The sequence below is a fragment of the Ictalurus punctatus genome, unplaced genomic scaffold (genome assembly GCF_001660625.3).
Source record: "Ictalurus punctatus breed USDA103 unplaced genomic scaffold, Coco_2.0 Super-Scaffold_100046, whole genome shotgun sequence".
Lineage (NCBI taxonomy): Eukaryota > Metazoa > Chordata > Actinopteri > Siluriformes > Ictaluridae > Ictalurus > Ictalurus punctatus.
Window position 1 is genome coordinate 4,734,894 of NW_026521087.1, and position 22,041 is coordinate 4,756,934.

Sequence of the window (22,041 nt, forward strand, 5' to 3'; positions counted from 1 at the left end):
TTTCCATTCAGAAAAATCAGACAGGCTGGAAAGCCTCCGCCCATTAGTGGAGAAATGTGGAGCGTACCTTTTCCATTCTCTCCTGCTCACTGCTGTAGAGGAATGTACCAAACAGGCAGCTGTAGGGGCGATCCAGGATGGGGATGAGAAAAAGCTCTTTGAACTCAGTGTATAGTAAGATGCTTAAATGCGGATCTGCACAATAGTGCCTGAACAGATAATCAGTCTTTTGTTCAGTACGGAAATTATATTTAATTCTTACAATTAGAGTCCTCTTCAAAAGTATTGGAACATCAAGGCCAATTCACTTGCTTTTGCTGTATACTGAAGACATTTGGGTTTGAGATAAAAGACGAATATGAGACGATAGATCAGAATTTCAGCTTTCATTTCCTCATATTTACATCTAGACGTGTTACACAGCTTAAAATATGGCAGCTTTTTTTAAGCCATCCTATTCATTAACTGTTCAAAAATACTGGAACGAGTGACTGATGTTTTTTTCTTGCTGGCCAGGTGTACCTCGTTAAATGGACTTTAAACAATGAATAGCTCTGAATGTCTTCTCTTGGTTTGAGCCCTGGGTTTCACCTGTGGAGACAGCATTTGTTGTTAAAAAGAATAAACCGACATGAAGACCAGAGAGCTGTCTATGGGAGAAAAGCAAGCCATTTTGAAGCTGCGAAAAGAGGAAAAACCGGTCTGAACCATTGCACAAACATGGGGCATAGCCAAAGAACAATTTGGAATGTCCTGGAAAAGAGAGTTAGTTCTCATTATGATCTCTTACTTTATAACATTAAAATAAAACAATAGTTCCCTCACAAGCCTCTCTTTTTTCCCCCTAACTCTTGAAATTAATAAGACTTGCAATGTTACTGAGAAACTGGAAAGTGCAATGTCCTCTCTGCCGTGACACTGGAGACTACTTCCATAAAACTTCCATAAATAGATAACTTATAAATCTTAACTAGATCACAATGATCATACGTCTTTTTCTTTAAGTGACATGTTTATAATATGTTTACGATTAAGCTTAGAATATGTATTGCGTACGCCATACTAGACCCTGTCAATGAGCTGTTACTATAGGAACGAGAACGAGCACATCACTATAAAGCTGTAATTTCCCTTGCAGCTGGAATCAGAATCTTGCTGTTCCAGAAATGTCTCCAACGCCTTCTGACCAATCAGATTGGAGAATTCAACAGTGTTGTGGTGTAAAGCATCAGTAGCTGACCTGTCTCATCATCTGCCACACACAGTCGATGAACTGCACAAAGAGAGGGGATCGTTCCGAGTTGGCGTGATTCTCATCTCCAAGGCCGACACGCTGAGAAACACACAGAGAGAGAAAGATGGGGTTAAATATACATGCGTTCACGCACCCACACACTGCCATGCCCTCACTGCTCATACGCACCGAGGTCAGCTTGTGTCCGAAGCTGATCCACTCCTTCTCGATCAGTACCTGGAACTTGTGTCCGAAGCTGAATCTAACTGATATCTGATATTAAATTATTGTGAATTATCTATATTTTACACTTTATTACCCCATATCTATCTAATTATATATATATATATATATATATATATATATATATATATATATATATATATATATATATATATATATATATATATATATATATATATATATATATATATATTAGAGTAAATCGTGCACATCGGAGCAACTTCATCCCGACCATTGCCTGCCTTCAGGGGTGCTAGGGAGCTCCTCGACCATGCCCATGCAAGTTACATTTTCACTGGTGCTGGCGCGTCTACCGAGTTTTGGGAGTTTTCAGCCATGTTTAGGCCCTTAAAAACGAGAAGAATGCATGAAATAAACAATAAACACCAGAAAATCAATAGGGCCCTGCACCTCCGGTGCATGCGCCCTCCGGTGGTCACCGGAAGCGCTGCACCTTCGGTGCTCTGCCCCAATAATAAACAGCAGATCCAATAGGGCTTTGCAGCAGCGGTGCTCGGGCCCTAAAAAGCAGAATAAAGCACCAACAGAAGACACAGAAGCACAAAAGCAGGTAAGGATAATTACAGAAATGGTTACATTACAGAGATCCCCACAATGTGATCCATGACCACAGTAACATGACAAGAAGCTTCACCTCAGACCAGTCACCAATTGTTGTAGGAAGGTGAAAGTGGCTGCCTTAAAATATTTTTACCTCAAAGTGATTTGTAGCGCGCGCGCACACACACACACACACACACACACACACACACACACACGGTGGAAAGGGTGTAGCAAAAATCATGCAACTATTGTGGGAAAAAGAGGGGGAAAAAACCCTGATACTTTGTACCTGATGCATCATCTTTTATAATTGTGATTAATGGTCCGTTAGAGAAGAAAAAATTCAGTTCCATTCTTTGATTACTTATTTGGCATACAGTGAATATTCACACTTTAAGGCCATGTGGAACAATTTCCAAAATGCATTTAAATGGGGTAAATTGTGTACATTGAACCGAGAGTACTAGACATGTTTGCTAAAAGCAACACAAAGGCTTTATTCACACTGCAGGAATTTTATATTGTGTGTTTAGATTTTTTCTTTTAGACAGACTGTTCAACTGCAAATTTGTTCTGGTGAATGACAGGCATTCAAAATCTTTCTGCAGAACTCTGTTGAATATTCTGTACATCAGAGATTCATCTGAACTTCAACAAAACATTTCACATTTATAGAGTTTTGTCTACGGCCATCAAGTAATCACATTATAAGATTATTAATTAATCACGACAGTTCTACTGTGCACGTCTATTACACAACTAGTCCTAAGTCATAAGTGTTGAGGACAACTAGATTACCAGTATATAGGGAGAGTTTTGTAGGTAGAGAGGAATAAAGTAAAGCAGGTAAAGAGGATTCCCTACACGACAATAGTTCCAATTTAGACCAAGAAGATCCAGGAGATTTAACCCAGTAGCAGAGTTTATGGATGTGCGCAGCCCAGTAATAGAATTGAAAAATGGGTAATGCAAGTCCTCCACTAAGTCTACATTTCTGCAATAATTTACTAACCCTTGGTGGCTTCCCTCCCCAAATAAAAGTACTAATTATCTTATCCAATGAATCGAAGAATGATTTTGGCAGAGAAAGAGGCACTTGCTGGAACAAGAAAAGAAACTTCGGTAATATATTCATTTTGACGACATTGATCCTGACAATTAGAGAAAGGGGTAAGTTACCCAAATCTGAATGTTAGATTTAACCTTTGAGATAAGGGGAGTGAAGTTAGCTGATGAAAGATTAGATAGAGAACGTGTCACGTTGATACCTAGGTATTTAAACCCTTACTGACTAAATCGAAACGGTAAATCTGACTGTTGGAGAGAAAATGCTGCAGTATTGACAGGAAAACAGTCGCTTTTATCCAAATTTAATTTATAACCAGAGACAACACCGAAGGATTCCAGAACAGCCAAGACAGCTGGCATAGAGGCAACAGGATCGGTTACATACAATAACAAATCATCAGCATATAGCGACAATTTGTATTCTACACCGTATAGAACTATTCCTTTAAACAAGGGAGAAGATCTTAATGCGATAGACAGAGGTACGATAGCGACAGCAAAAAGCAGAGGGGATAAAGGACAACCTTGACGAGATCGTTTGTCTGAACCCTGGCATTAGGGGTTGAGTAAAGGAGGCTAATCCAAGAAATAAACTCATCCCCAAATCCGAACTTCCTCAAGACTGCAAACAAATACTCCCACTCAACCCTATCAAATGCTTTTTTCAGCATCTAATGAAATCACAATCTCAGGAAGCACTGCCGAATGCTTTGAATAAATTATATTAAAGAGCGTACGGGTATTGAAAAACATCTGACGTCCCTTTATAAAACCCTTCTGCTCTTCACATATAATATAAGGGATAATGTCCTCTAAACGAGATGCCATTACTTTCACCAACACCTTTACATCTGCATTAAGCAGAGACAGCGGCCTATAAGAACCACAGGAGGTTGGATCCTTACCCTCCTTAAGAAGCAGAGCTATCGTGGCTTGTGTCAGAGTCAGAGGCAAAGACACATTCCAAGGATTCGTTGAACACAGATAAAAGCAATGGAGCTAATTTTCCAATAAACATTTTAAAAAATTCAACTGGAAACCCGTCCGGGCCAGGAGCTTTGTTAGATTGCATAGTTTTAACTGAATTCAAATTTCTTGAAGAGAGTGGGGAGTCCAGTTGCATGGCAGTATTCGAATCACTAACAGGGTTACAAAGGTCTTGAAGAAATGCATTCACTTTAGTATCGTCTGCAGGAAATTCAGATTTATAAGGTGAAGAGTAAAACCATTTAAAAGTAGCATTAATTTCCATGGGCTCTGTAGTGACGATATTATGAGTGTTTTTAACACTAGGTATGAGACGGGAAGCGGCCTGTCGCCGTAGCTGACGTGCCAGTAAACGACTCGGCTCATCGCCATGTTCATAATATGAACCAGGAGTACGTAACAACAAGCGTTCCGCCTCTTTAGTCGAAATAAGATTGAATTCTGCCTGCAAGTCGATTCGCTGTTTAAGAAGTTCTGGAGAGGGGTTCAACGCACATCTTTGATCGAGACTACTGATCGCAGATGTAAGTTCATTAACCCTAGCAGTGCGCTTTTAATTACAGAGAGTGGAGTAAGAAATAATCTGCCCTCTGATATAGGATTTAAGTGTCTCCCATAACAATGAATAAGAGGTGGAGTCATTCTGACTGAAGAAAAGAAAGTCATCCATAGAAGTAGAAATGAACTCACAGAATTCACTGTCTGCTAAAAGAAGAGAATTAAATCTCCAAGGCGGTGGGCTACGTTTATAAATAGAAAGATGAATATCTAATTCATGATCGCATGGTCAGAAATTACAATACCCAAATAGTCAGAAGAAACTACACAAGAATCAAGAGTGCTGTCTATAAAAAATAATCAATCCTCGAATAGGATTTCAATAGGATAGCACCTGGGAGAAGAAAGAAAACTTTTTAAGAGCAGAGTTACGGGATCTCCAGGGATCAACGAGACCGTTCTGACCCATAAAATCTGAAAATGTTTTAGACATAGCAGATTGATTCAGAGTACGGGGATTAGACCGATCAAAGTTTTGGTGAATTACACAGTTTAAATCTCCCCCGAAAATCTACAGGTGAGTATTTAAAAAGGGAGATTGCTCAACAATCTATTAGCAAATTCCACATCATCAAAGTTTGGAGCGTGTACATTTACCAACAACACCTGTCTTTGCATCAGAGTACCAGCAACTATAATATATCTACCGTTCACATCAGCAACAACGTTAGTGGAGGAAAACTGTGACCTTTTGTCAATTAAAATAGCGACCCCTCTTGCTTTCGAATTAAAGTTCGAGTGGAAGACTTGACTCACCCAAGGGCAGAGTAACCTTTGATGATCTTTAATACTTTAAGACGTAGGTGCGTCTCCTGTAAAAATACTATATTGAAGTTTAAATGTTTCAAATGTATAAAATCCTTAGATGTCTTGACAGGATTACCCATACCTCTGACGTTCCAACTAATAAATCTTAAAGGCGTGCCTGTCCCAGCTATGCTGGGATCCATATGACTACTAACCATTTAAATAAAGTAAACCAGAGAAATATAAATAGCCAATTAGAGCCGAAGTGGGACCTCCCAAAGTTTATTTTAAACTTCTAATCAAAGTTTGCACTTCTAAACCAATGACAGCTTTAACGTTATTAATTGTGGAAAGACCATGGTATAGGCGGGGTAATCCATGGCTAGGTGTGCATTAAACGATTTGAACGAGTGGTTCTTTTCCTCCACATCATGCATTAAAATCGTTTAATGCACATCTAGCCGTGGATTACCCCTTACATATCATCTGAGAGAGACAGCTAATTCTGTATGTAAACAGATATACTTACCAATCACGACCTCTCCGAGTTGGAGAGCGGACAGTGAAGTCTTTCCATTGACTCCCCTCCAATTGAGGTTCTTTGCCAAGGAAGTTAGCAATCACCCTCTTCAATATGCGCCAGGTGCAGTCGAGCACATCCACCCCGTCAATAAGCACCAACCAGTTTACCTGAAACCGATTTAAAAAACAAAAATAATATACACTAGTATAAAAACAAATAATTAATAAGCATGTATTGCCTCGTCAACTGTGTCAGTGCTTCTCACTACTCCTGCAGTTACCCTGCCCTGTGTGTTTTCCATCTCTACTAAAGAGTAGGTCATAACTGTTCCCTCATATCAAAGTGGTGTTCAGTGTTGTGCTTTGAGTACGAGTGTGTCACCTTGAGAAAACAGAAATGCGCTCAGTAGCTGTGTAATTGTGCAAGTAGTTGTTAACAAAAAGGAAAAAAACTCTCACCAGATTTTGCTTGTAATCTGGGCTCTGTTGCATCCTTTGCTCCAGACTACGCAGTTGAGGAAGGTCTTGCAGGGGCAGTAAATCTTCATCAATATCCAAAGGCTGCACCTGGACCTCCTGTTAGTGCACACACACACACACACACACACACACACACACACACACACACACGCACACACAGGAGCCACTGCTTCTTTTTTATTTGTGCACTGAAAGTGAAAGAGGCGGAACAGACACCTCGGTGATATTGACGATAAAGACAGGGTTAGACGGAAGATTCTCCAACTCAATGGAGCTGCTCAGAACCCTGACAGGGCTCACTGACTGATTCTGAAAATCCACATTCACCCTGAGAGAGACACACACACACAGTGAGTGAGAGAGACACAGAGAGAGAGACCTGTAACAGAACAGCACTAATGTACAGAACATCATCTAAACATCACACTGTCTAGGGGATGTGGTCACATGACTACTCTCACTTAAAATGTAACCATGACTCATCTGATGATGCTCGCTGCAGTGTGTGTGTGTGTGTACCGTGTATATCTGAGGTGTGAGATACACTACCCCCCTGCCCAAGTCTCCACCTCTCCAGCAGGTTAAACGTTGACATGGAGAGGAAGTCTCTGCTGCGTGAGGAGGAGAGACAGAGAGACCTCTGGGAGAACGCCAGAACCTCTCATTGACGAGTGGTAGAACTCTACATAGGCCCTGATACACACAGACCCACAATACATGTTTATAGAAAATCACAATTAAACACACACACACACACACACACACACACACACACACACACACACAGTGGTGTCACACACACCTGGAGCTGTCAAAGGAGATGGATTTGATTTAACCACAGTGTCTGAAGAGAGACTGGAGCTGTTTATAGTAGAGGAATGCAAATGGAGGGAGATTACACACCTGAGAGAGAGAGAGGGAGGGAGAGAGAGAAATATTATTAATAATAATAATAATAATAATAATAATAATAATCCCCTAGTTAAATGGAAGCTGACTGAATACCACTATGGTGGTCCTGGGGTCGTTTCCATAGAGTTCCTTGGAGGCGAGCTCCTCGTCCACAGCTCCCTGGAGGAAGCAGTTCGGATAAAATGCGCCTGCAATCACCACCTGAACAACGGAAACATCACTGATACTTAATAATAATTATTATTTATTTTCTGCAGGAGTAAGTTACACTTCTTGGACTTTGTCATGGTGACAATTTTAAACTCTGCATTTGCAATTTTACTTTGGATGCTTGTGCTTCTAAGGCTGCGAATTATGACTAATATTTATATTTACTGTATATCAGGGGTGCCCACACTTTTTTGACTTGCGAGCTACTTTTAACATGACCAGTCAAAGAGATCTACCTACACTAAAAATGCTAAACATATTTATTTATATACTGCGTATACTTATATATATATATATATATATATATACACATACACACACACACACATACATACAATATATGTTCATGTACCTTGCATAACTGCATGAACCCTTATGGGACGCTACCATTCAGTACATTTTTGGTCATTACCTTACTCTGATGACTTGCACTGAATAGAATCAGCCAGGGTTGCATAGTCCGGACAGTAGCTGCTGGTAGCCAGCCTCAAGCAGGCCTCCAAATGATGATCAGTCATTGTGGAACGGTATTTGGACTTAATGATCTTCATGAGGGAAAAGGCTGACTCACATAAATAAGTAGAGCCAAATAATGCAGTCAAGGAGGTGGCACATTTCCTCATGTTTGGGTACTTTTCCCCTGTGAGTAAGTTCCAGAACTGTCCATGAGCCCTGGACTTCAGCTGAATGTCAGTCTGTAGTTTCAAAAAATCTCATCCTCCACTTCAGACGAGTTCAGGTGAAACAGTGCTGCAATTTTCGATGCGAGTGAATCAACCTCAACATTGTCCCTAAACGGGTAGCACATGAATGTGGCGAATGCCTCCAATAAAGCAAAGTCTTGAAAGCGTCTGTCAAACTCTGACCGACAGCTGTCAATCTGCTCCGTGTAGCGTGCAATGTTAAACTGCGCACAAGCCTTCCGCTGCGTCTCCAGATCTGACGGGAGGTTTTGGAAGTTCCCAAAAACATGGTGCTGCAGCTTTGAAAACAGAAGTTGCATTTTCCGTTTAAAGGCATTAACTGCCTTTAATTTTTGTCTTTTCCTTGCAGCTCCAAATTAAGGTTTGTCAGATCGGTTAAAAATGCTCGGTTAAAAAAAGTCCAGCAACCACTGATCATCATTGACCTGGGTGTATTCTGCATGTTTAACAGCAAAAAGAAACTCGCTTATCTCCGGACAGAGCTCTCGAAATCTCTGCAGGAATTTACACCTACTAAGCCGTCCACACGTCAGTGTGTAGCATGAGCTGATTGGGCGTAGTCTGCCTTCTCCAGATGCGCACGGAACAGCCGTCTTTGAAGTGAACTAGCACGTATAGAACAGGCGATCTTTGTTTCAACATCCATGATCTCTTTCACGTTTAGCATTCTTGTGCATAAGGCTTGTTGGTGTATTATGCAGTTGTTGGCTCAAATTTAGCCTATTACCCAAAAACATTTAAAACTCAACTTAAAAGCCAATAAATACTCACATCTACCTCTGAGACCAGTTGGAGATGGAAAAAATGCACCAGCCGTGAGTGAGAAGAAGCAAGGGTCCAGCTTTATTGTTCCATTCCACCACACGAGATCCACACCGATGAGAATTCTCAGAAGTGATCCCCCTACCCTGAGCTTAAGCTCCAGTATTTATACTGTATTTACACACTAGATAACCCATATGTTTCCAGAAAAGGCCTATTTCACTTACACATAGAATCAGAACCCAGGCATTTCTAATAACCCAGAAAATAAAAACCCAGCGTTTTGAATTACATAGAGAATCAGAAACCAGGATTCTCATTTACCTAGGTGGTCAGAAACCAGGATTCTCATTTACCTTAGGTGGTCAGAAACCAGGATTCTCAATTACCTAGGTAAATAAAATGACGTAGACAAGACGACTAAACAACCAGGAGGGACCTTGGTCTTATCGTTATCTCTGGGGGGGGGGCAGTTTGACCCAGCCACCCTTATAACTGGTTCCTCATGGTTCTTTCTTAAAATTAAGGCCTTCCTTGCGAGCCAAGAACCCTCACCATTTGAGTCATGAGTAAGTTTACATTTTCCTGTATTTCTAGTTTATAATTTATTTTCATATTTGCACTATATTTCTTATTTTATATATATTTATACTACTTGAAAAGCGGTTTACTGTACTTCCAACTTCTTAATATCATTACAGTTCTACTGTCCTGCATATCCTACTATTCTGTCTTTTTATAGTTTCTCTATTACTATAAGATATTATTAAAGTTATTCATGTGTGTGTATGAGAGCGAGAGAGTGTGTGTGTATGTTGTGTCTACTTGCCCGCCCTTGACTGTACGAGCGTGTGTGTGTGTGTATTAGCACTCCTCAGCTCAGCTCGTATACCTCTTTTTGGCTTTTTTTGACTACTACTGCTCTTAAAGATCTTTAAAGTGTAATTCCATTCCGTCAATGTCCGCCTAATCCCGCTTCTATGTGTCTAGGTGCCCGTTTTTTTCTTCTTCTCCCTTTTGCTGGATGCTAGGTCTCCCTTATGTTTATTTTATGACATTTTTTATCCACAACACAGTGGTAGTTAAAGAAGTCAGGGAAAGCATCGTCTTCCCTGCACTTGGCAATGAATCCATTTGCGCTGCTCAACCATTGACTGATATCAATTTGCACACTGGAGCTGGGTTTTGTCAATGAAGTCTTTAAAAGACTGAAAAATGTCCTCTCCCCACGATTTCACTTGCTAGCCTTTAGCACTGGCGCGCTTGATCGCACACGTGTGGTGAGAGAAAAGACGAGATCTCAGACTGGCTGCCCTGTACGTCAACTAACTACGTCAACTAGCGATCTACCTGCACTTCCTTTGCGATCGACCAGTCGATCGCGATTGACATATTGGGCACCCCTGCTGTATATATTTTGACCTGAAGAAAAAAGCCTCTTTATACACATATGCTGTTAAACTACACCTGCTCTACTCGTGTGTGTGTGTGTGTGTGTGTGTGTTACCTGCACTATGAATTTCTGTGCGTGCGTGCTGGTGTAGTCAGAGGGAAAAGTTTCGCTGATGTGCATGTTGAATTGTGACACTCAATTCTTTAGATCCTCAAACAACTCGGCCACCTCTAATACACACACACCAGAAATGATAGTTAGGGATCTGTGTCGAGAAGTGTGTGTATAGATGTGTGCGAGTGAGTGAGTGAGTGAGTGAGTGAGTGAGAGTCATAACCTCTTGTATCCGTTTGATCTGAATGCAGTTCTCTTTGCCCCACTCCAGTTCATCCTAAAACACACACACACACACACACACACATCAGTACCACTTTATTTAATTCTATAATCCAACACATTATAATTCAACATAACTGTCACGATCTCCTGCCTCCCATACGCCGTGTACCGGTTTAATCTATTTCCTTATTTGGTCAGTGCTTTCTGTTCTTATTTCGATGTCCTCTCTCATACTGGTTCCTATTTCTTAAATTGTGCACTCTATCTGTACACTACACACTTGACCATCTAACACCTGGATATTTGAAGAGCACACACACACACACACACACACACAACCTGCGTGAAGTTGGCCCCCCCCACCAACACAAAACATCGGCAGAATAGTTTGTGCCGTAAAAATTTTCGTTTGTGCTGCTTCAGTTCTGGAGATATTAAAAGAATATTTATAGGTCATTCTGGGGTCACTCGAACCCCCCACATGCTCCAAATTCACCCCAAATGGTCTCAATAATAATAATAATAATAATAATAATAATAATAATAATAATAATTCAAAAGAAGAGAACTATAGCGCCTTAACCCACACTGCGCATGCGCGAAGCCGGATGACTCAGCCATTAAACTAGTAAAAGAGCTCTAATTAGCCAGTGAAGCTAAATGTCGTTCTGCCACGTCCACTTATAAAAGTAAATCATGCAATATTCTCAGACTGGGCAGTTATTGACAGAGTGAATTCATCGTTTTAAATAGAATCAAAAATAACATCGACCTATTTGCTAATCACATTTCGAATAGCTTGCTCATTAATTACACTGCGCATGCGTGGACTGGACTGCCTCCTCAAAAGCTAGCACCGCTAGTATATTTGTATAATATTAACATTAATACTGAACCAGAGTGAATAAAAACAGTTTTAAAATGTTATTTCTCACTTCTCCTCCTCTTGTTCTTCTTCTCCGTGCGGGTGTGAGTTATCTTTGGTCGGTTCCTCGGTGATTCGGTCATTAGTGAACCGAGCTCCGAGAGTGAATCAGTGCGCCGTCACCGCCTGCTTCATACTGATACACCTGAAACACAGGTGTTAACACTGTTAACTACACACATACACACAATACAGCAAAAAACAGAACCAAATAAACTCACTTTAGTTTGGGTCCAAACGGGCCAGAACTAACACTAACACCGCTTTCTGCTCCTACCTTCGACTTCTCGCGCTCGTGGTGACGTCAGCAACGTAACGGACGTTGACGTAAATTTGAATCTTTGAGGAGAAAATAAAATAAAATAAACCCAAATATTATTTCATAAAAAGCTTCATTATTCTCTTCTTCTTAAACACGATAGAGGATAAGATATACAAATACATAAAAAAAACCAGCTTTATCATTATTTTAAATCAAATCCACTTTAAAAGTGCTCCTAATTACATTTTAATTAAAAATATACTTCATCTTACTCTTATTTAATTAAATTTTTTAAATTAATATTTAATTCATCGATGATTGTAGACGTTTTGAGGTTTCACGTTCTTTGTGCTTTATTATCATAAATATACACTTTGTTTAAACTTTTGAGTTTGGACACAAAATGTAAACATTCCTCATGAATACAGAACATTCATTTGTTTATTATTTAGAAAGTAATAATTAAACAGCTGAATAAAATGATCAGATTAATCACTTGCAACATTTAGGATATGAATTTCTTGTATTGAGAGAGGTTTTTAATTATACACAGATATAAATAGATGTTGTTTATTTGTAGTTTTCATATTTGACTCAGTACATTACACCACATTTATTTAATCAACTATTTATCAAGTTTTTTCAATATTGAACTGAATGATTGTTCAATATCAATAAAAATCTTCAAATAATCTATCAACACCATCAATACATCTCATCAGTAAATAAAAATCTACATTTATCCAGCTGATCAGCTTCGGCAGGTAAAGAAGCCGTGGCTTTAATCTGATCTTCTGATTTCTAATGATAATTAAATGACAAAATACAGAATTAAAGAATATCTTTATTTAAATTCAAAATCACGAATCATTTTTAAAAATATGGACTAGAAGTCATTTCTACAAGTGTTCATACAGACAGAAAGACCAGAGATGAAACGGATTTAACAGATACAGGACAATTAGGACAAGGAAAGTGAGAGAACTAGAATTATCATTTTTTTATTATTTTTTTTTTTTAAATTACAACTGTGTTCAAGATCACAGCAAAAAGACAGTAGAGGAAACAAAGGGAAAAAATATTTCACATTTCCTGTTTAAATTCAACAGTAAAATCTCATGAACTGAAGACATCGTGACTTTTTGAAACCGGTCGTTACATTTTTGAGTCAAACGGAGCAGGTAGTGATGAAGAAGCTGCCTCGAAAGATCATTTCTGTTCCTCGAAGAGTAAAAAAAAAAAAAACATTAAATCCTAAATGCATGAAAAATAAACTATGTACATTTTATGTCTAATTACAGTGAACCCTACGGAGAGTGAAGCTCACAGAGGCGAAGTGTTCACGCTACAGCAAATTTCACCGGTTGACGCTAAACTCGCTCACTTAGAAGGTGCGTTTCTCTGTCCCGGGATATTCCTAGCACTGTGTGAAAGCTCCTGAGATGTCCAGCATGGAGACGTGTGTGTGTATGTTGATGTGTACACAGTACCAATGGTCAGGATGTACTGTTGTGTCCGAGTTTCTCGTTCTCCTGAAAAACACACGTGCGCGCACACACACACACACACACACACACACACACACACACAATGGAAATGTAAAGCAAAACATTGGAATATATATCTTAATCACATCTCATAGTCCTTTTATAGAGTCTGAATCAGTTTGACTGATTCATTTCGAGTTGATTCAGAGTCGAATCACTTTCTAGTGAGAATCAAATACTCATCTCAGTCTAGTTCGTTTGGAAGTGTGCGACTCTCACTAGAAAATTATTCGACTCCGAATCGTCTCGAAACGAATCAAAACCGATTCAGACTGGACAAATGGACTAATAGAAGAGAAAGAGCAACAGGAAAGAGGACAGCCTTCCTGCTGAAAGCAAACCGGATCAGAATCTTACATTAGATTATTTTCTATATTTTTATTTTAAATCAGTTGTGTTGTTTTTCTTCTTTCTGCACTCGATTAAGGAAACACAGCAATGATAAATAAATAAATAAATTTATCTGTCCAGCTTCCTCCTCTTCGTCCCCCAGAATGACGTGTGGGTGACGGATTGACGGATTTAAAAAAAGATGTCTGGGCAAACTGTGACCTCCTAGAGTTAAAAGTGAGCATCCAAGGAAATTTTATGTGTTAACTGCACTACATTCTGCAGTCACAGCACCAGAAAAAATATGTCCATCTACTGTACATGTTAACACACAAAAAAAGCTTTTGAGTATTAGTTACCCTGTCTTACTGTACAAGGCACCTGCAAATAATAAAGCAAGTAAATAAAAGTTCATCTATCATTTCACTTCCACTAATCAGTCTTTTGACCAGTCTAAAAATAAAAAGACTAAAAAGAAACAGACTTAGCAAGAAGAACTGAAGATATGTGGATGATGATGTCTCAGTTCCACCGCAGCTTCAACAGCCCTGGATCTTCTCCTTTAAAGCTTGGAGAAGGGCACGTCTTTCGGACTCTTCTTTTCCAGGGCTGCCTGCGCTGACTTCATAAGATCCTGTGTCTGCAACATGTTCATGTTCCAAGTAGCCTGGAGACGCAGAGGAGATATCTCAGATTTCGACCGCTCTACTTTGTGTTTGTGGCCATACTGTGTGTGCATGGGTCTACCTCGAGGCTAAAAATGCTTTTCATGTCTTAAGCAGGTTCTTACCATGTAGTCTAGGCTCTCAGTCACACTGTGGTCTCAGGAGTAGAGGAGGTTGATTTTGGTTCCTTGGACAGCGACGGGACTCCGGCCTGCAATCTCACCTGCTATTTCCAGAGCTCCAGCAATCATGGACTATCAGGGAACACACGACTGCAGAGATGAAGAACAGAACACACACTTGCCTTCATTTATACTAAATAATAAAGCTACATTAAAAAATTCATGGTACAACCCAAAGTCACATTCTTCTGTTATCATTCCATATCTTCCATGTGTCAGTCCAGAATTTCACCTTTTTGTGATCACAGAAATTAACGCAAAATCAAGAAACTCCACAATATTCAGAGGAGCTTCCACTTTTTCAAAGTCACTGCAGATTTGGGCCAAAACATGTCATGACACGTCATCACCACAACAGGCCTTCAGCACAGGTTACTCTACTTCCTGAAAAAGTGCAGACCCGGATACAAGTTACGTTCACATTCATGGGACAATTCACATTCACAGTTCCATTGTAACTGAACTCGGACCACCTTCTACAGGTAGTCTCGGGTTCGGTACCGCAGTGCACTTCCCAGTCCACATTACGACGGTCACATTACCAACTTTTCATGCAAACTGCTCTGTGTTGGACTAAACATCCAGTGGGAAAGCCCACTAGAACAGCTACACTGCAGAATTTTTCTGTCTAAAAATGAACAAATTTCAGGTTTTGTAGCTCTTCTTTGATAAATGACAAGATGGTAATATCATAAAATAGTTCATCATAAAACTTTGTATTAAAACCGACATCTGATGCTCACTGTGGTTTATTTAATCTTCAACAAACTGCAAATGTAAATAATTGTTCAGAGTGTGCCCCCTTGTGGTCAACTCTTTCATAGGGGCTTGTACGAGTCAGAACAATCAGCCCATTCTTATCTTCTCATCACTTACTATCTCTATATATGATCATATGGACAAAAATAGCTTGTTTACAGATCTTGGTGTAAACATGTAAGCAAGCAATGTATGGCAAGTTAATGTTCCTCATACCTTCACCTGAAACCAGGCATCCTGTGTGCACAGACGAATATCACAGGCTGTGATTAGATCCACTCCTGCGAAAGAAGAAATCAGATCCACAAAAAAAAAACTTAGTAATTCAGTCTCCTGCAGCTAAAAGCCCCAGTAAAAGATAACTCTCTGATGGTTAAAGCTTTGCAGGAAAAGTGACAGCAAACAATATGGATGGAACTTCCCAGAGTTGTGGTGAGTGTATGAGATGATGGTACTTAACACTCCCAACAGACCTGCTTCCATACAAACGCCATGCACTGCCACCACCACGGGCTTTGGGCACTGCTGACACATCAAACACAAAGTTCAGTTTATATACCACAATGTATTACTCTAATAGGTTATTGGTTGTACAAATACTACATGCATGTAGAACCCCTACATGCTTTGTGTTTAATTTATGTAAGGAATAAACATACGGTTATAGGAAAACAGTCAACGATCTGATGAAGTGGAGTGACCGTTATCACCCTAAGGTAGAACTGCACATTCTGAAGTGTTTTATTCCCCTTACACCACAGCAAGTTGTCAACAAGCGCATTTCTTTATTAATTAAAGAAGATCATGTCATACACATTAATCTATTTTAAAGGCTGATCGACAGTGGATCTTACAGATGCCGATAACCAAGTCGGGTAGCACCTACTCATAACCGATTACTACTGAATGAAAATATAACACTCAGTGGAAAAATTAAGTTCACTTTATTACAAAAATAAACAGTACTGACCGTACCATGAAAATGTACTGCACTTTTACTAATGAAATATATATATATATATATATATATATATATATATATATATATATATATATATATATATATATATATATATATATATATATATATATATATATATATATATATATATATATATATATATATATATATATATATATATATATATATATATATATATATATATATATATATATATATTTACAGCATCAGGTCCACAGGCCTGACCTACAAGCTCGAGGGTAAAGTGCGCTCTCGCTCCTCGAGCCCAGATAGCTCAGTCGGTAGAGCATCAGACTTTTAATCTGGGGGTCCAGGGTTCAAGTCCCTGTTTGGGTGTAACTAACTAAGGGTAAACATTCAGCAGGTTGTCAAGTTACTAATGGTTACTAGGTGAGAGTGTTGCTACCTAAGCTTTGTTACCTTTTAGCATGAAGTTGACAAAGACATGGGTGGTCATCATAGAGATTGGAGTCCATATAACAGCATCCTTATTAGACTGCGCAGAAAATCACGGGTGTGTGTGAAAAAGAGCACATTGAATGACCCCGACGTGATTTGAACCTTCTGATCTGGAGTCAGACGCACTTCCATTGCGCCACGAGGTCCCAGCTCGAAGCCTATAGCGCATCATGGTGCAAGGCATACTTGTTCATCGGCGTGGCGATCAAGACGCATTGGAACTCGGAGACAGGTGGTGGGCTGTGACTGTTGCGACTAGTGTCTGACATCTGGGCAAGAGCTCTTTCAGAGGACAAGGCACGAGCCCTTTAAAGGGATAACCTGCCTGGTTTCCCTTCCCTGGACATTAAGGGAGATTTTCAAGATCAAATGGTAGATCTCACCCCAGTGCGTGAGAGTGAAGCGTGGACAACTTATACCTGAAGCGCAACTCAGGGACTCAACTGCCTATGCGATAGAACCATGGTTCAGCCTTCTTCTGGGTAACTTCACACATTTACCATTTGTACGAGGCCTTTGTGTCATTATACGTGTCAGACGATGGGCAATCAGTGGCAAAGGTGGCGTAAACCTGCTTTTTGCGAGGCATACAGAGCCAAGATTACACGTCAGTTTGTGGTGTGGAATTAACGTGTTTGTTAGAAATTTTGGTCTCCTTGTGCAGAAAAGCCAAGTTTAACTAAAAATGCTGATGCTATTCTACTTGTTCTCATACCATGACGCGAAGGCATTCCTTGAACCAAGACAAGCCTCCAGAGTGAGCCTTACGAATAAGAGTTATGCTGGTAACGATTTCCAAGCGACATGCTGGTCAAAAGTGTGCTAGTTGTAAACAAAAATACGAACAAGGTCGTTAAACAGAAAGCACTGGGGTTAAGTTGATCTCAACTTAGAAACTGGCCAACATAATAGATAGGATCAAAGTTCAACGTTCTCTTGGTTAACGTCACCATTTTACAGGTTTCACAAGAACCTTGTCTCTTTGTATGTCTCAGACTGCAGGCAGTCAGTGGGTAAAGAAGTATGAAGGACAGAGCCGTGGTTGAACCCTGTTGGTTTGTATCCTTGAATAGTGGTGCTGAGCTGTGTTAATAGTTTGTAGAAAGCCATGAGAACCAGATGGGATGGGCCCTTTCCAAGCCAAGGGCTGAGCACCATTTATGTCTGTGAGAACCTCTGTGTAACCTGTGTAACCTCTCTCCTCTGAGAGGTCCAGTGAAACCATCTAAGGTGCCTCTTTCCAGCATGTTTTGTTCAGCAAGCAAAATGGGCAAATTAAGGGTAAACATTCAGCAGGTTGTCAAGTTACTAATGGTTACTAGGTGAGAGTGTTGCTACCTAAGCTTTTTTACCTTTTAGCATGAAGTTGACAAAGACATGGGTGGTCATCATAGAGATTGGAGTCCATATAACAGCATCCTTATTAGACTGCGCAGAAAATCATGGGTGTGTGTGAAAAAGAGCACATTGAATGACCCCGATGTGCTTTGAACCTTCTGATCTGGAGTCAGACGCACTACCGTTGCGCCACGAGGTCCCAGCTCGAAGCCTATAGCGCATCATGGTGCAAGGCATACTTGTTCATCGGCGTGGCGATCAAGACGCATTGGAACTCGGAGACAGGTGGTGGGCTGTGACTGTTGCGACTAGTGTCTGACATCTGGGCAAGAGCTCTTTCAGAGGACAAGGCACGAGCCCTTTAAAGGCATAACCTGGCTGGTTTCCCTTCCCTGGACATTAAGGGAGATTTTCAAGATCAAATGGTAGATCTCACCCCAGTGCATTGAATGACCCCGACGTGATTTGAACACGCAACCTTCTGATCTGGAGTCAGACACGCTACCGTCTCTCTCTGTCTCTCTCTCTCTCGTGTGCGCATGGACTGAGTGAGTGGGCGGAGTCGGAGCGGAAGTGAGTGAGTGTGTGCGGAGCGTGGCCGAGGCCGCTGCTCCAAGTTCTCTTTTTTCTATCTATTTTTTCTTAAGAAATACGTTTTCCTTTAGGTCTTTGGTTTCTGAGAGAGTTCAATTTACTACTGTTTGTTGTGTGCGCGCACGCGCGCGTGTGTGTGTGTGTTTGTGTGTGTGTGTGTGTTTGTGTGTGCTTCTCGCTGGCCTGGTCGGCTGTTTCCGTGGTGTTTTGGGAAACATGGCTGTCCCAGGTACCGGGAAATATGATTCCCTCACGCGGCGGCATGCTATTAAAGTAGCCACTACCGCCAGCGTTGAGGAGGTGTGTCTGGCCGTGGGGGAGAATGTAGGATACGACAACATTCTGTCTGCGGCCCGGATGAATAGTGCTGTTGTGCTGTTTCTGAAAACGGTGGAGTTGGCAAACGACATGGTGGACAGTGGAGTTGTGATTGATGATGTGTTCCACTTAGTGCTTCCTTTGTCAACCCCGTCAAAAAAAATAATCCTGTCGAATGTTCCTCCTTTTATTAAGGACGAGGTTCTGTCCCAAGCTCTATCCCGCTATGGTAAACTGGTCTCCCAGATCAAGAGGATTGCAATTACAAGCAAATCCCCTCGTGTAAAACATATCGTGTCTTTTAGACGATTTGTGTACATGGTCCTGAAGGATAATAATGAGCTGGAGCTGACATTCAATGTAAAGGTGGAGGATTTTAATTATGTAATTTATGCCACTACTACTACAATGAAGTGTTTTGGGTGTGGTTTATCTGGTCATCTGGTGAGGGCCTGTCCAGAAAAACGGGTAAATCCCGAAAATAGTGATAATGCTAACGTAGCCGCTGGTAACGAAATTACTGTTGGAGAGGGTGTTGGGGTGGATGGGGCCCACACACTGGGAGAGGGAACAGCAGTACCCTCTCAGGTGGAGGCACCTGAAGCTGGCCCCTCTCACCAGGGTATCAATGTTCAACCAGGTGAAGAAGAGAAGGCTGAGGGTGAGCCTGAGTTATGTGATAAGGATACACAGGATAGTACGGTGTCACTAGATAGTGTGGATCCGTCCCTTGGTGATGAAGTTGCGGATGATAGCTCTCATATGGAGACGGAAGAAAATGTGTTCAAGGTGCCCCAGAGAAAGAGACGGAGAAATCGCCCTCATGCACAGGCTAAGAGGAAAGATGGCGTAGAGGAGCTGAATTCTGGGGAGGTAGAGAGTGAGAGTGAAGCCTCCGACTACAGTATAACATGTAGTGTAAATCTAAGTGGCTTTTCGAGCCATGAATATAGCGTGGACGACATCAAGGTGTTTCTGAGAAAGACTAAGCATGCTAGGAATGTAAGGATAGACGAGTTTTTCCCAGATGTGGAACAGTTCATTAGAAAAACACGTGGGTTTATGTCAGAAGGGGGTTTCACTGATCAGGAGGGGTACCGTCTAAAAAAAATCCTTACAAAAGTCAATGTTATGCTGGACAATAATGATAGTGACAGTCAATCCTAGACATCATGTATGTAAATCTATTAGTTTTCATCATTTTTATGAGTGAGTTTCGAGTTGCTTCGTTGAATTTAAATGGAGCAAGGGAAATAAATAAAAGATTTTTGTTGTTTGAAACGGTGAACCAAAAGAAAATTGATGTAATCTTTGCTCAGGAAACCCACACAGACGCTAATAATGCTGCGGACTGGGCCAGGGAATTTAAAGGGTTATCCGTTTTAAGTCATAAGACATCTACCAGTGGGGGAGTAGCTATTTTATTTTCCAATAATTTTTTCCCCTGTTCTTATCAAGTTGATGAAATCATAAAGGGTCGACTGTTAAAGGTTAGAGCTCAGTATGAGAATAGGTGGGTCGTTTTTGTTTGTGTTTATGCCCCGACCACGGCCATTGACAGAATGGTATTTTTACGAAACCTAGATAATGTCCTAAAAAATTGTGACTCTGATGATTTTTTGATTCTAGGGGGGGATTTTAACTGTACAGAGCTGGATATGGACAGGAATCATGTAGAGCCCCATATGCCATCACGTAGAAGGCTAGTCGAATTAATGAATTCCTGTGACCTTGTGGACATTTGGAGAAATTTCCACCACATGCAGAAACAATATACCTGGGTGCACTCCTATAATAATATGCTCTCTATGGCCAGATTGGATAAATTTTATGGTTTTAAACACCAGTTAAGTGCTTTTAGAAGTTGTGCAATTATACCGGTAGGATTTACGGACCATTGTATGGTTCTGTCTACTGTGTTTTTAAGTAAACTCAAGCATAAGAGTGCGTATTGGCATTTTAACACCAGTTTATTGCAAGACGGTCATTTTAAGGATGTGTTTAAGTATTTTTGGAGTGATTTTAGAACAACAAAGCATTCTTTTAAATCTGTGCAACAGTGGTGGGATTTTGCCAAAACGCAAATTAAACAGCTGTGTCAACAGTATACCTCCAGTGTCACGAGAGACACAACTCTACGTATGAAATCCTTGGAAGATGAAATAATGGCGCTAATGGAGCCAATGAAAAACACAGGACGGCAGGTATGCATAGAAAATTTAAGGACAAAGAAGAATTTATTGACCAAATTGCTAGACGTTACCGCACAAGGAGCTCTGGTCAGGTCACGGTTTCAGACTGTAGAGTGTATGGATGCACCATCAAAATTCTTTTTTAATTTTGAAAAAAAAGAATGGTCAAAATAAGATGATACATGGCCTGTTTTCTGATGATAGGACACTTTTAGTAGACCATAGAGAAATTCGAAAGAGAGCAGTCGGGTTCTACAAGGAACTGTACATGAGTGAAATCTCCGTTGAGCAGGCCTATGATAACGTCTTCTTGGAAGATCTCCCTCAGGTGTCAGAGGAAGCACATGCAGACCTCGGAGGGGCGTTGACCCTAGAGGAACTGCTACGAGCCCTCCAGGGTATGGAGAGTGGCAAGGCACCAGGGATCGATGGTCTACCGGCTGAATTTTATAAGTCCTTTTGGCCTGAAATGGGTGCAGACCTACTGGAGGTACTGGGTGACAGTTTAGTCAGTTTAGTCACGGGGCGGCTGCCACTCAGTTGTCGCAGAGCAGTATTGACTCTGTTGTCTAAGAAAGGAGATCTACACGACATAAAATCATGGAGACCTGTCTCAGTTCTCTGTGTAGAATACCGACTGCTCTCCAAGGTATTGGCAAACCGACTTAGTAAAGTCATGGAAGAGGTGATCCATCGGGACCAGACCTACTGTGTGCCGGGTCGATTTATTCACGATAACATTTCGTTCATTAGGGATGTTGTAGA

At 40.7% G+C, this 22,041-nt stretch overlaps 1 protein-coding gene across 21 annotated transcripts in view; it reads right to left on the minus strand.

Annotated features, from left to right (window-relative positions):
- The window catches only part of LOC108262618 (TBC1 domain family member 10A), a 77,508-nt gene that overhangs the window by 12,875 nt on the left and 42,592 nt on the right, over window positions 1-22,041 (minus strand). For 6 of the 21 annotated variants that reach the window (XR_008394426.1, XR_008394424.1, XR_008394428.1 and 3 more), the window contains exons 1-12: window positions 11,926-11,956; window positions 11,659-11,793; window positions 10,722-10,775; window positions 10,499-10,614; window positions 7,409-7,516; window positions 7,206-7,306; window positions 6,923-7,096; window positions 6,383-6,731; window positions 5,931-6,091; window positions 1,710-5,466; window positions 1,424-1,507; window positions 68-1,333 (exon numbers count right to left, since the gene is read on the minus strand). The exons of 1 other annotated variant lie outside the window; for it this stretch is intronic. The gene's annotated coding sequence lies outside the window, so the exon portion shown is untranslated. 14 more of the 21 variants (XR_008394433.1, XR_008394432.1, XR_008394431.1 and 11 more) reach the window with 13 other exon arrangements.